The following is a 16032-nucleotide window of genomic DNA, read 5'->3' on the forward strand; positions in this document are numbered from 1 at the left end:
TATGTTATATTAGCAAACTAAAAACAAGAAGCCTCCAACCACTTTTTAACCGTTTCATAAAATAAAAAAAAATAGTTTTCTTTGTCTGACAAAATTAGATTCGGCAAGAATTTTGGTCCTTTTGTTTTAAAAACAAAACTTGCTAACACAAGTAAAATCCGACCTTGGAGAAGGTCTTATTTAGTTATTGTGTGGATTACTTTTAGAGGCCAGATACTTGGGTGGCTGAAGATTTGACAAATCCTAAAGGTGAAGAAGCAAAGATTTTTGGATTTAATTGGCTCTTGATTACGATATTTAGAGCAAGGTATGTAACTCTTAAACCTATGAGTGTTTATAATTTATTTGAAAGTTACATGAAAAATATAAATATTGATCTTGTAGGATTCGACTGTTTATCTGATTAAATATTACTTTTATTTTTTTGTTGCGTTATTTTAATTTTTGGTTATTTTTCATGTTTGAGCATAAGGTCGAATCCTAGTAGCTAGGATCTCTATCCATTCTAATCATAACCTTACGTGTGCTCAACAAACCATGATAAGTGGATTAAATAGGTAAATAAGCTTACCAATTGTATCTTTATACAACTCCTAGATTAGCTAGATGACAACACATTGCTTAAATATATCATATATGTTTCGCCTTGCCATTGCCTGTGGTTTCCATGATAATCAAGTTTCCAAGCATTTGGATTATATGAAACTAGTTGAGTAAAACCTTCTAATAGCTCAACCATATTTGTGAAAAAGTGTGACCTTAAGTGTGACCTTGAGTGCGCTCAACAAGCCTTTGGTTAAAAGAGCATCCAGGTTATTTTGCTATATGGTGGAACGCAACTTAATCATGTGTGGCATGTGACTCAATATTTATCGAGAGATTTTGTTATTTGTTTTTATTAAGACTTCATCCTGGCATGCATGGCATTTATTTATTGCATAAAATAAATCTATCGCATGTTACTACTTTGGATGATTATGGACTTTATCAATACTAATTTCCTTGAGCCATTAAAAGAAATTAGCTTAGTCAAACCTAGGGGATATCATTCAACAACTTGTAGTCTTCCTCCCCATTTACCTTTATGGCACCTTTAGATCTTCATCTTCAAATTGTAAAATAACTCCTAAACTAATTCTAATTCTATATTTAGATGTAACTAATTATATTTTAGTAAAGAAAACTCGTGATACATCCGAGGGGAGTTAAGTGAGGAGAGAATTTTACAATTCTAGAAAATCAAGAGAAAGGTGAGGTGCACAAACCCTATTTAACAAATAAATACCACGATAAAATTTAACCATACATCCACAATTACATTGGGCCTAGTCCATAATCATCCACATACATCTGCATGAACATAAGATTAAATCTATGTCTTGTTCAAATTTTTAATCATATGATCCATTTGGAATTAATTACATTAAACTCTTGAATTAACTTATTTCAAATATTCGGGTTTCAATTTAATTCTACATATGGAAATAATTTCCATATGTAAAAATCCTTACTAATGAATATAAATAACCTTGTCCAATCTTAATCTAATTAGGATAAGAATTATTACAAATTAAAATAATTTTTAATTTGCATTGTCTAAATATCTAAGGTTATTTACTACCAATCCGAAATTAAAGATTTTGTGTTTTAAATGACCTAATCTCATTTGGTAATATTAAAACAACAAAATCTTTATTTAACCATTTTTTTCAAAACCAAATTCATGAGTTAAAATTATAGAGATATTCCTTTGATTTCAAGTTGCCCATTTATCCTTTAGATTCCATAACTTCTAAGAATTTAATTCCTTTATTTATGAAAATTTTACAAAACAATTTTGACCTTTGTTGTTGATTTCTCACACAAGTATATCTATCACAAACAAGTAATATAGTGATGAAGTAAAGTATCGTTCCCATAGAGAATTGTTTTAATTCCTATTTGCTAACTATTAAAATTGACACACCTTACTTTTATTCAAACAATAAAAATTAAAATAAAAAGTAAAATTGAATTTAACAAACTTAAAAACTAGAACTAATATAAAATTAATTAGCAAAATTACTTTATTAAACTCGATTAATTACTAGACCTAAGATTATAATATCCCTCAATACTTCATCTAAATATTGTTTCTCTTTCTTAAATTATTTTAATGGATTAAGTTGCTAACCTAGAGTCTTGGTTTATTTACAAGTCCTTGTCGAAGTTCTCATAAAAATACCTTTCTTAATAAACTTACTAAATATATATGCAAATTAAATTAAAGAAACATTTATTAAGTTTGTGCTCTAATCCTGGCTACATATGATTTATAGGTGTATGTTTACCCTGTATGTAAATCAAACCACCTAATCAACTAAGTGCATTTGATCATATGTTATTTTATTTAAGGTCTACTCTAAATCTCCTTCATCAAGGTTTAACTTAGGTTTTCAATTTAATCTAAATCTCCTTCATCAAGGTTTAACTTAGGTTTTCAATTTAATCTAATTAGTGGCTGGGCAATTAAAAGCATTAATAATAGAATAAAATAAATAACTTAAAACCATCAAACATAAACAAAAGAGACATAAATAATTCAGATTACGTATTGAGTGCAATTATAATCTTAGATAAATAAATTAGTTCTCCATAATGTAATACATCATCATCAAATAAAGTTTAAACATTAAAACTAAACTAAGAAAAAAACAAGAATAACACAACATAAAGAATCCCAAGTATTGTAATCTTGATCTCTAAATCTTGTTGAATCTCTTGAATTGTTCTCATCTTTAATGAGACTTTTTTCAATGATTTTGTGGCTAATTCTCAGCTTTCAATCTGGTCTTTCATGTCCCTAAAAGTCCTCTAAAAGGTTGCTTTTACAAGGCTTTGAAGTTGGGCCAAGTTAGGTGAAGAAATAAGTCAATTCTAACCAGCATTCCATCATCAGACTATGTGAGCCATAGCCTACCTCCACCAAGGCCGCAGCCTCAACCATTTAATTTGCAAAAATTGTGATCTCTTCAGGATTACTATAGTGCTACAAATTCGACAAGATTTTTGACCACCTTCTAAGCTGAACTAGGATAAATGGTAAACATGAAAGTTGTATCTTTTTCTCTTAGCTTTCCAATGGTCCAATAATCACTTATTTAGATTTTTTTTTTGTTAAAGTTATGGTCAAAATACTAAGACATGTGTAGTGAAAGTCTACATATCATGGGCACTTAACTTGACAATTCTTCACCCTTTCAATTGCATACCTACAAAATCAGAAAATTAATCAATAATAACATATTTGAGGCACACTAAAACCAATTTAAGTACAAAATTAACTAAGATTAGATTGACTCACTTAATTAACTAACTTAAAATAATTAAATAAAACCTAATTAATTTTTATGCATTCACTACAAAATTTTTGACCTGTGCCTATAGAAAAAATTACAGCCATAAGTGAAAAATCCACTGCCTTAGGTTAACGTTGCACTTAAGAAAAGTGTAACCTTAGCCAATGTATGGAAAAGATTAGTTACATTTCTTTATAAGATTTTGCAGCATAATTAGGATGCAACCATATAGTGAATGGTTGCAATCCTAAAACCTATGATAGCATTTAAAATATGCATCTAAACAATACACATAACAACACATACAATATTCCAATATGCAACAAAAGATACATCATAGCAACCTATAAAGTATAAGCCATGTAAATTTTACATCAAACTTTAATATATATTGATCAGCAAACTTTGATTTTATAGCAAATTTACAAAAGTATATAGTCATTCAATCTCAAATTTTACATTAAATTTAACAAATTTTACACAAAGAATGCTTTTTAATCCAAATTTGTTGCTTTAGCAAAAAGGATGACTCCAACAAGTTTGCTAATTTTAAAATAAGAAAAGCAAGAGAACATGAGATTATAAAATATAGTATAAAATAATCTAAAGAATCAACTCAAGAAAACATAGATAAAGACTTTTTCTTATCATACATGGGATCAAAATCATCATCCTTCACGTCACAAAGCTTTGTTCTCTTATGATGAGGTTGTAAGTTCGCATACTACAAATAAGAATTTAATAAGAGAAATAAAGTAGGTAGCCATGCCTTATTATCAATACAAATACAACAAATAAATAAACAAATAACATAAAATGAAAAGAGTTGAGAAAATCTCTAAGGATTTCTTTCGATCCATGTTTACCAAGAATTTTCTTAGTAACCAAATGAAAAAAATGAACAAAGAAAGAAAAAGAGAATTGATGAATCGAGAACAAGAGAATCTACTTGTCTTAAAAAATTTTAAGTAAAAAAATCTGAAAATTTTAGTGAGAATTATAGTAAAAGAAGAAAGAGGTATAAACTAAAAGTGATTTTCCAAAAAGAAAAGAATTGAACGTAAGAGATAAGGGTTTTTTCCAAGCGATTTCATGGGCCATGTTTTCCTTTATTTTGTAGGCTTTTAACCTTTTAATCTTTTTTCTATTTGGTGGATTTCTTTCTTCTTAATTTGTTTTAGTTTGTTTTAATTTGTTTGATGGGATTACACTTTAAATAGTGTAACTAAATGGAAATGTTTTAAGCGTTTTATTATAAATTTAGTTATTAAAATAAATGCTGCTAAAATTATGCAGTAAAGCTCAAAAATGTTATTGTGAGTACTACAAGAACTAAGTTAAATTATTATCAAAATTAAGTTCAAATAACTTCATACCTTAGAGTTATCACACCCTTAAACTTAAGATTTTGCTAGTCCTCAAGTAAAACACAAAAAAGAAACTAATTTACAAATATAATTTAAATGGTGAAAACAACATAAATAAAGCAACTACTAGAGATAAAACGTATCAACGTCAATGATCTCCCATAATTTCTTTAAAAGTATGTCTATCAACTTTTAACTCAAAGAAAATACAAGCATCATCCAAATTCGTGCTTCAACCCATATGCAAGCACATTTTTTAATGGATTTTTGTGTGTGTGAAATCTTTTATCAAGAATATTATAACATTCAAACGAGTTTATGCAAGTACAAAATTCAATTTAGTACTAGAATTCTATAACTTTACTTTTCATCTCTCTCCCCACTAATATAGACAAACATAAAGTTAAAGATCAATAAGACTTTATAAAGCTTGTAACGTATGGCTAAGGCCTAAATAGGATAAATGATATAATGTGGCTCAAATCACTCTAAGTACATAATTATTCTAGGATCTAATATAGAGCTCTATTTTCCTTCTCCATATACGCCCTTTCTTCCACATTTGAACTTTTCTTTTGTTCAACACTTTATTCTACCTTTTTTTTCAATTCCACAATTTTACACCCCAAAACTTATTTTCTTTGTTTTGCAAGTAGTGGGGTGATTCTTAATATTTTGAAATTTTTTTTTCACATTAATATCACCTTTCCACCATATGCATTTAGCTCAATATATATATTTTCTAAAATAATATAAATGCTCAGGAGTGAGGATGGCAACTTTGGAAATTTTATTTTAAGGCTAGGCTTATTATTATGTGGTTAAACAAAGAAAAGAGAAATTAGGCTTAAAAGGGTATCCTAAGGATACAAATATAGTAAGGTTGTCTTGAAAGGCTCAAACGGTCAAAAAATGACCTAAATTGTATTTCTAAATAAGTATTTTCTAGGATTTCACCTCGAGAGAGAATCAAGCAAATTTTAAAACTCATGACATAATCTAAATTTTATATCAATATAAACCTTCTTTAAATAATCACAATAATATAAGGCAAAAGATATAGTGCTCAAAACTGTGGAAAACATACCCTAACAATGATACTAAACAAAAGAATTTAGCATGAATGCAAACAAAAACCTTATTTACCAAAAGCTAAAAATTCAAGACAACTAATTATCATCATTGGATAAGGAAACCATCAAAAAAAATTGGCACAACTCTACTTTAAATTCTTAAAAATTTAATCAAATATAAAAATTTAAATGATCAACTAATCCTAATTACTTAAAATTTAAATAACCAAGCAAATAAAATTAAATCTTGATACTTCTATAGAATATTTATTAATAAAAAAATAAATTCATCCCCAAAAACTTAAACTAAACATTATCCTTAATGTTAAAAAAATAAAAGAAAGATAAAGAATACTCCTCTAATGGTTGAACAACTTCAAAGAAGCTTTAATCCTCTTTCTCATCTCCATCATCCTCTACCTCATTATTACGAATAAGAGGATCTAGAGCAAATGGAAGAGTAGCCATGTCTATCCTTATAAAAGCTCCATAAGCTCGAAACATTTGATCCATATGTTGATTACATTGAGTTTGATAAGCCATTTGTCACTCAAATTGGCACTTAAGTTGCTCAACTAGGTGCTCAAGTTGCTCAATCCTCTGAGTCATTAACAGGTGTTGGGATCATGGTCAGGGGGGTTAAGGATGGTGTGTTGAATAAGAACTACCCCAACAGAATGTTAAGGTTGTCTGAAGATGAGATTGATATCAATTGGGAGCTTAGGGTGCAACAACTCCTCACTAGCATCCCAATGTACATCAGCCATCTTACACATGGTCGTAATCAGAGAAGGGAACCACAAGCCATCTTGTTTTGTTTTTGCAGTGTGTGTCATGGCTTTATAAATTACACAACCAATATTAATTGTGAGTCCCATCATGATGGAATGAATAAAAATGGCTTTATCCTTTGTGACATCACTAAGATGTGTGGTAAGAAATAGGTTAAAGGCTACAAAGTATAACCATACCTTGGAATTTAGTTTCATCACTTTTCTCTTGATAGAAGCTAGTGCATTATTGTAGATCCTCCATTGAGCGCCTTTCCCATAAAGTATCTAGATGATGGCATCCCAATCCTTATGTTCAACCAAGTATTGACCATAGCCATCATTTTCAAAATCAAGAACTTCATAAAATTCATTGATGGCATGACTCAAGAATGGAACTAGCTTACCTCGCACAAAAACAAAATCATTAGTAGCTTCAACTGCATTAACATAAAATTCTCTTACCAAAGGGATAATTGCCACCTTTGGTGACGCACAAAATTTTTGCCAATGTCATTTATTGATCATTAGTTGAAGGTTAAGTTGTGTGATAAACCATTTATCCAGTCCTCACTCTGGTATGGCGATTTTGTTAACGAGAAAGCTAGCATATCTAGCCATAATGTCAACAGACACAAATTGAGTTTGATCAAACGAGCCATTGAAACTTGCTCTTGCTCTTTTGGGTGCCATTCTCAAATCCCCTGCAATTAATGTGCATTTGCAATGGCAACTTACCTAATAATTTTTAAATGCATAGATCAAGTTAATCTACCACAACCCAATAAGAACCAAGCATGATAGCATAAGAATCATCAATTTCCATCACAAAATGTCAACAAAATAAATAATGTAAAGCAAGCATTCAATAGTTCAAAAAATAGAAAAAATATTACAGAAAAATTAAAAACTCAAATAAACTACTGAAGTGAAAAGGGAAATTTGATAAAGATTTTAGATGTGGTTAATGGGTATGGAGAGAGATTGATGAAAAGCGAAGAGTGGGTTATAGAACATTGATGAAAGATAGAGAGGTGCAAGTGAGAGAAGTTTAAAGAAAAGTGCAAAAAATTTTGAGAATAAGGGAATTGTAAGGCTAATTGAGTGGGAAAAGGTTTAAATAAAGGAGGGGAAGGTATGGTTTTAGGTTAAAGCGAGTGGTGGGCTGCCCATTTTCTACAGCCTATAAGAGAAAGGCCATGGCCTACCCCTAAAGGCGCTATGACTTTTGTTGAAAATGATCACGAGGCTGTAACAATGTTTTACGAGCACTACAACTCGCTTTAAAAAGTATCACCCTGATAGTTGTAAATGCTTTTTTCTAAATGTGGGGCTGCAACTTAGGGCCTAGTGAGTCATTGTCGATGTAATTGCCAATCGAGAGGACGCGAGCTCCCTTAATGGGAGTCGCGGCCTACCCCACTTTTTTTTTATTGATTTTTTTAAAAAAGATTGCACCTGCATGTAACACCCTAAATTTTTTATATAATTGAGCTAATTGAGAAGGATTTATTGTGCTTTAAGGACATTGATGATATATTATGTAAGCCAAGTGTTGAAAGTGCATACATTTACACTTAAGCAAATTTTTAAGGAAATATGAAAAACAATGAATAAACTCTATGATTTGAGGTTGTGATTTGTATTTGATATGATAAATTGAGGATATGTATGTGTGGATTGGATTATATGAATGATTAGAGGTTATGGAAGAGGTTTAGTATGAGTTTAGTCTTTAAAAAGGAGTAGAAGTGCAAGGAAAGTCGAATATACTAGTCTAGGATGGATTATAAGCCCTTTGTAGTCAATCCTAAGAAGAAAAATGAGAAAAGATGCAAGCATACTTGTCCAAGATCGACTATAAAGCCTCCATAGTCAATCTCGTGAAGGAAAAATCGAATACAAGCAGACATACTGGTCTAAGGTCGACTATAGACCTCTAAAGTTGATCCTATGGAGGGAAAAATGGTGAAATCTACTGGTTCAAGTTCGACTATAGACTTCCCATTATTGACCCTAGGTTGTCCAATCAGCCAAATTCAAACTTAAAAACCCCAAAATCAATATTTGTTTCAATTTTCTCAGTTTTCTTTATTCTTCTACCATTTCCTCTTAAATTTAACATCCTTCAAACCATCAAATTCCATCAACAAATCTTAGATTCTAGGTAAGGAAGGAGGGAGTTTCACTTACCAAAAATCTTGGCTTGATTTTTATTTCCTCTCTTGCCCATTTGAAACCCTAAGTCACAAATGAGCACTTGGAGTTATTTAAAGTAAATTTGGAGCGTAGGAAACACTTTTAAAGGTAAGATTAAGTGTTTTTATCAATTGAATTTCAATTTAATCAGTTAATAACTTGGAGTTGATTTGGTCCAGCTTTGGTGAGATTTTCACCTTGAGTTTGGTAAGGAATTTAGAGTTAAGGATTATGCAATCTAGCTCCTAAGGTATGGTTTTAGCTCCATATTTGTCATGACCTAAATCTAGGTGGTCCATGACTGACACACAAGCCCAACAAGCAAGCCCACTAAACCCGAGCAATCCTTAGAGTCCAAAATCATATAACATAAGCCAAGGCATTCAATAATCAAATATTCATAATAAATTGATACAATAAATGCATTATCCCTAGCACATAGTTTATACAAATGTTTAAAAGGCCATACATTAGCCAATTAAAACGAGTTCGTGCAAAATAACCTTTACACAATATAGCATGGCACTCAGTGCCTACACGCATTATCCACAATGGAAAGCTTTAACTAACTTAATAGAATAACCAAAACGGAGAACCTACTAGATGCCAAAATCGGTCTATCACTAGACAACCTTTACCGCATAACTTTATGGCTTATTTATCTGCATATGGTATATAAATGGGTGAGCACTATAATGCTCAGTGAGTGGTGTAGATAAACAAAATCATATATGTTTATATAAAATATATATATATAATATATGCACTTTCTAAGCATCTAGATGTTCTAGTAATCATCTTTAAATACATGACATCTCATTATCCCTAAATCTCCAATATAAGGGCATGTCATTATCCTAAATGTCTTCAAAGATCATCACATATACCATTAGATTTACCCTCAAAAGTGATCAAAGTTATTCAAATCATTCTTCACGGCATAATCTAATTGCCGAAGTCTCACATCATAATCATATCACATTTATCTAAACCTCTTCATGGTTGTTTCACGTCATATGATCATCAAATCAACAAGTGGTCTTCCCCTGAACATAGTCAAATCACGCTTAGTGGTCAACATGTGGAAAATCAAACCACGCTCAGGGCAAAGCCATTAATGGAGAAACAAATCACACATGTGCCGAAGCAATGGACAGAGAACAGATCACGCACAACACCGAGGTAACTAACGAAGAATAGATCATTGACCAAAGTAATCTCCTGATGTTGACATCACTTAGAGTAATCTCAATGGATGGCATTAAAGCATTACAGGTGGGAATCACAGGCAGGATTAATGTCGTAAGCTTGTTTCATCGACGTCGCGATGTCGTGCTTTTTATCCTTGTATGGCTTGGGCATCAAGCGTGCCACAACCTCTTTCTTTCCAAGGCCGTGGCCTTCATTTTCCCATGTTGCATTGTGTAGAAACTATTGCAGTCTAGCCTCGTCTAACATGATTTCACCTATATCTGATTTGGATTGGGTTCTTAGTGGATTGATGTAATTGTGTAAAGCATGGATTTCAAAAATTTCTTTTATGAAGGAAGCAAGCAATCCAATTACACAAGCGGAAACATACATCATTCTTATTGCAAGTAACATAATCTCATTCAAAAAATAATAATAATATATTAAGTAAGAAAAATATACTTTTTATTTTGAGATTCTTATTTTTGGACACCACCACACCAATGAATGATTTTTTGACCAAATAAAGTTTACCACTTATTCTTCAAGAATGATTTCAACTTGAATGTTGAGTGGACAAGGTGTGGAATGCTAAACTACAAGATGGCAATTGATTTTGTCTCTCTTTTTCTACTAAAATTAATGGCTACTTTTCCTTCAAAAAATTCAATCAAGAATGGGAGAAAGGAAGAAAGATACGGCAAAATTTGGAGGAGGAAAGAAATGATGACTGAAACTTTTTCAAGAAAAAGTACATACGTATGTTTCTTTTCTTCCAATCTCTTCTCTTTTAATAAAAACTCTTGTCTTAATCGTTTAAACAAATCAAACACCTTTGAATCAATATTGACCATCCATTTAGAGTTATGGAAACATCAAACATGCTCCACAATTATCAAAATTAAAATTAAAGAATAAATAATTTAATTCTTAATTATCATTTAGAGTTCTTGATAAAATAAAACTCCTTATTGAACTCTTTTTATCAACATGGATGTCTAGATTCATTTTGCAAGAATCCTCCTAGCATCATCTTAATTTAAGACAACTCTTGTTTTTCATTAAAACAAAAATATTTTATCTTCTCTAAATTGAAACAAATATGTTTTCTTGTAAAGATTAAGACAAAAAATACTTTTCTTTTCTTAAATTAAGACAAACATATTTTTTTATCTAAATTAAAATCAAATATGTTTTCTTGTCTAAATTAAGATAAACATGTTGAAGCTGTCATTTTTATACACAATTTAATTAATTAAATTAAAACACACATTCCAACTTAAACAAGTTGAATTCTATGAAGCTATGTGGAGAATCTATTTGGACATAGATATTCCAAGTTTCAATAAACTTAGAAATATTCTTAATCTTATTAAAAATAATTCAAGCTTATTAGCCATGAAATCACTCTACCATAGATTCATGGTTGCACTTTTGGATTTCCATAATTACAAGAAATAATTAAATAATTAATATTAATTATTAATTATCTAATTGCAAACCTTATATTGTGAACCTTTTTAAACATCCAATGATAAAAGAAAAAATTATCGTTTTACCCTTTATGTCAATTTTATCCTCTAGTCTCAAATTTCATCCAATTAGTGATTCAATATTCTACATTTAATCTTTTAAGTATCTAGATGTGATGGGTAGCTAATTCATCAATCCACTAGGCCTAAATTAATCACCAATCTCCCTGAAGTCACTACAAGTGATGTTAATGCTATGAACTCCATTATTTGGATATATGTTTTAAAATGTTCATTTCGATTATAATCCCAAAATACAAAGTCTAGATCAACGCTTTATGATGATCATGCTCATGGTAAATCAAAGATTTTAAGGAGATTAAACGCGAGTCCATTATCCGTCAAGATGTTGATTCTATTATAAGCAAATGCATAAGTGTGAGATCAAGATTTGAGTAACGGTTAAACTTAAATTTGATTCTCACATGATTCTAGTTCATGTTATAGTGTTATTACTCAAAGTCAACCATTTCGATAATTTGAGACTCATAATTCCTTTGAAGTGAATCATATTCATTTCATTGGAAGTAATTTGGATACTATAGCTTTAATATAATAAAGTGACCCGCTTTATTATATAGCTATGAATAATTTTTTAGATTCAATTAAAATACATGCCTCTTATGTATGACTCTTCATACAAATGTATTTTAACATCTCAATAAAATTATGGTACCTTAATAACTAGATAATGAATGCTTACTTAAAACAAACTCTTTGTCTTATTATGAAATGTACTTTCATTACAAATTTAATAAATTAAGTATGAAAATATACTTACTTTCTAAAGCACCATATTCTCAACATTCCTAACAATCTCCTACTTGCCCTAAAGTGAGTATGACATAACCCTCATTTCAAGACTTTCTAAGTGACCATTAAAACTCTTTTGTGTTAGAGTCCTTGTGAATGATTCGGCAAGGTTCTGCTCTGTTGGAATTTTCTTTACAAGTACTTCTCTGTATTGTATGATCTCTCGAATGAGGTGATGCTTCCTTGCAATATGTTTTGCTGCTTTATGATTCCACGATTCTTTTGAGTTAGCCATTACTCCACTGTTATCACAATAAAGTGCAATAGGCTTGTTTGCATCTAGAATTACTTCAAGGTCCATAAAGAACTTACGAAGCCATACAGCTTCCTTTGTTGCTTCACAAGAGGCAACATACTTTGCCTCCATAGTAAAGTCTACAATACAAGATTGTTTTACACTCCTTCAAACTATGGCTCCTCTTCCAATGGTGAAAACATATCTTGATGTCGATTTTCTAAAATCAACATCAGATTGAAAATCTAAATGAGATTGGAAGGTTAGCATAGAGGATCATTGCTTTAACCATATCTAAAAGAGTTGTATTTCTTCTTTCAACTACACTATTATGTTGAAGCGTTCTCAGCACAGACAAATTAAAAACTATCCCATTGTTAATGAGATATTGTTGAAAATCATCTGATAAGTACTCACCTCCCTGATCTTATCGAAGTTGTTTCAATGGCTTGCCTAGTTGCTTTTCAACATCAGCTTTGAATTCTCTAAACGTTTCAAAAGATTCACTTGTTCTATGTATTAAATACACAGAGCCATGTTTTGACTAGTCATCAATAAAAGTTATGAAATATTCATAACCTTTTCTAGCTTCTACGTTCATTGGTCCACACACATCTGTATGCACCAAGTTTAGAACATTTGGCATTCGATTACCTTTTGCCTTGAAAGGCCTTTTAGTCATTTTAGTTTCAATTTAAGACTTACATACTAGCAAAGGACACTCAACCATATCTAGTAGAGTACCATCCTTTATATGCTTATTGAGTTTATTTTGATTGATATGACCTAAACGTAGATGCCAAAGATAATTTTGATTTATGCTAGATTCTTTAACTCTTTCAATTTTAAATCATATTCCTTCTATAGCATTTGCAAAATAAGTCATAGGCTTAAGGAAATAAAGATTATATCTTACAATTCTAGAACAAATAAAATCCTTTTCCGAATAAATAGTAAATGTCTCACTAATATAAACTGAATATCCAAACTTTATTAAACAAAAGACAGCAATCAAATTTTTATAAGTCTTTGGAATGTAATAAACATTTTCCAAAACTAAGTTCCAACCCTAAGGAAATTGAAGAATAATGGCTTCCACTGCTAATGTTAGAATGAATGTGTGATTTGGCATCCTAATTTGAAATTTCTCTTTACTTAGTTTTCTCCTTTGTTGAAACCCTTAAAAAAAATTACAAACATGGTTAATGGCTTCAGAATCTGCAATCCAAGTTTCCATAGAATCAACCACTAAACAAGCTCCTAACATATTTAGAAAACCTATACCTTGTTTACTCTTTTAGATTTCTTCAAGGTAAACCTTGCAATTTCACTTTCAATGTCCTTTGACACCATAATGGAAACATTTTCCTTTGGTGTTGTCTTCTAAAGTAGTCTTTCTCTTCAAGGGTTTTTCTTTGCTCCCACTAAGGCCTTAGAAGTCTTTTTATTCCCAACTATCTTCTTTTTATCCTTGGGTTTAGGCTTTAGTAGTGGAAAATGCATGTGCCTCAAGTTTCTTTTTCAAGTCAAGAACCTCATCCACATTAGGGTTTTGATTGACTTTTTACCGGATTTTCTATATACATTTTTAGAATATTTTAAGGCAAATTATGGGCTTGACTATGTTTCTAACTAAACATTTTTAGTATATAACTAAGTCCATATTACCATCTTGTCTAGATGTTATTTATTTTCCTATTTTCATTATGTATCTCATTGCATAAGACTCCTTTTAAACTAAAATACATAATATATGCATGGTATTCCTTAAGAGAAGTTGGCACCTTAATTTTAAACGACATATTTTCAAGCATACAAATAATATATATATCATTCTTATATATATATATATTAATATGTATATATAATAATAATAATAATATTATTATTATTATTATTATTAATATTAAGCCACATTAATGTCCAGCCTAGAAAAGATAAAATAAAAAAAAATTATAACTTGTAATTCTCTTCAATCTTGCTTGCTTCTAATGCTTGCTAGGATTACATCCATTTGGCACTCTTTTGAATTTTATGACTATTTAAAATCTCTAATTTTAATTTTAATTTCAATTTTAACACAATTTGAGAAAATAATTTTTTTATCCAATTAATTAATCTCATTAATTAATACCAAACTAAAATAATTTTCAATCCAAGCCTAAAACAAATTAATTTTCCAAAAATAATATTTTAGAAAATTTTTAAGAATATATATATTGAAAAAAATCAATTTATTATAAAAAATTTAAAAAGGGCCCACCCTAATGGGCTGTTACCCAACATCCCAGGGTGGATTGCTACAAGCATGCAACACTTGCTGCTACCTTGCGGCAGCTTGTGCTGCTGCCCAGTAGCATGTGTTGCTGCCCAGCACCATGTGTTGCTGTGTGCTACCCGGCAGAACACAACAAGGGATTGTGCTACCCAGCAGCACACCCTATTCCTCATTTTTTTTTAATCAAAGAAAAAATATTTTTTATAATAATATAATTTTAATATAAGAAAAACTCTTTTTTTAAAAAAATATTGATACCAAAAAAACTCTTTTTTTGAAAAAAAAATATTAATAGCCATAAAAAAATAAAGAGACCAAATATTACTTAATTACCTTTTTCTTTTTGGCTTTCAACATTTTTCTCCATAGATGCACTAAAAATATTAAGTAATATTAAAATTACATTGCTTTTCCTAGTTACGTAAATCTAAAAAAAATAAAAAAATCAAGAGGAAAACATGACGATGATAGGCCACCCTTCTTGTTACCTAGCCAAGAGAAAAAGGTTATATGTAAACTTTTATAGGACAATTAATGTGGTAGAAACCTTGAATCATGCATCATAACATATAACCATACATTGATTACATCAAGATAGTTAAATATATGCAAAAGTGACAACCATGCAAAATAAATATAAAAAACAATACTTGCAATAATCCTTACTCTGATATCAATTGTTGAAGTAGGATTTTAGTGGATTGATGTGATTGTGTAAAGTATAGATTTTAAAATATTTCTTTTATAAAGGAAGCAAGCAATCTAATTACACAAATTGAAACACACATCATTCTTATTACAAGTAACATAATCACATGCTAAAAAAAAGAATCTATTAAGTAAGAAAACACATACCTTTTGTTTTGAGATTCTTATTTTAGGACACCACTACACTAATGAATGATTTCTTGACTAAACAAATTTACCGCTTATTCTTCAATAATGTTTTCAACTTAAACCTTGAGTGGACAAGGTGTGGAACGCTAAACTACAAGATGGTAACCGATTTTGTCTCTCTTTTCTTCCTAAAATTAATTGCTACTTTTTTTCAAAAATTCAACCAAGAATGGAAAAGAGGAGGAAAAATACGGCAAAATTTAGAAGAGGAAGAAAGATGTGACGACTGAAACTTTTTCAATAAAAAATACGTACGTTTCTTTCCTTCCAATCTCTTTTCTTTTAATTAAAACTCTTGCCTCAAAAGTTTAATCAAAATCAAACACGTTTAAATCAATC

This window comes from Theobroma umbraticum, unplaced genomic scaffold (genome assembly GCF_002168275.2).
Source record: "Theobroma umbraticum cultivar Fairchild unplaced genomic scaffold, ASM216827v3 scaffold_146.0, whole genome shotgun sequence".
Lineage (NCBI taxonomy): Eukaryota > Viridiplantae > Streptophyta > Magnoliopsida > Malvales > Malvaceae > Theobroma > Theobroma umbraticum.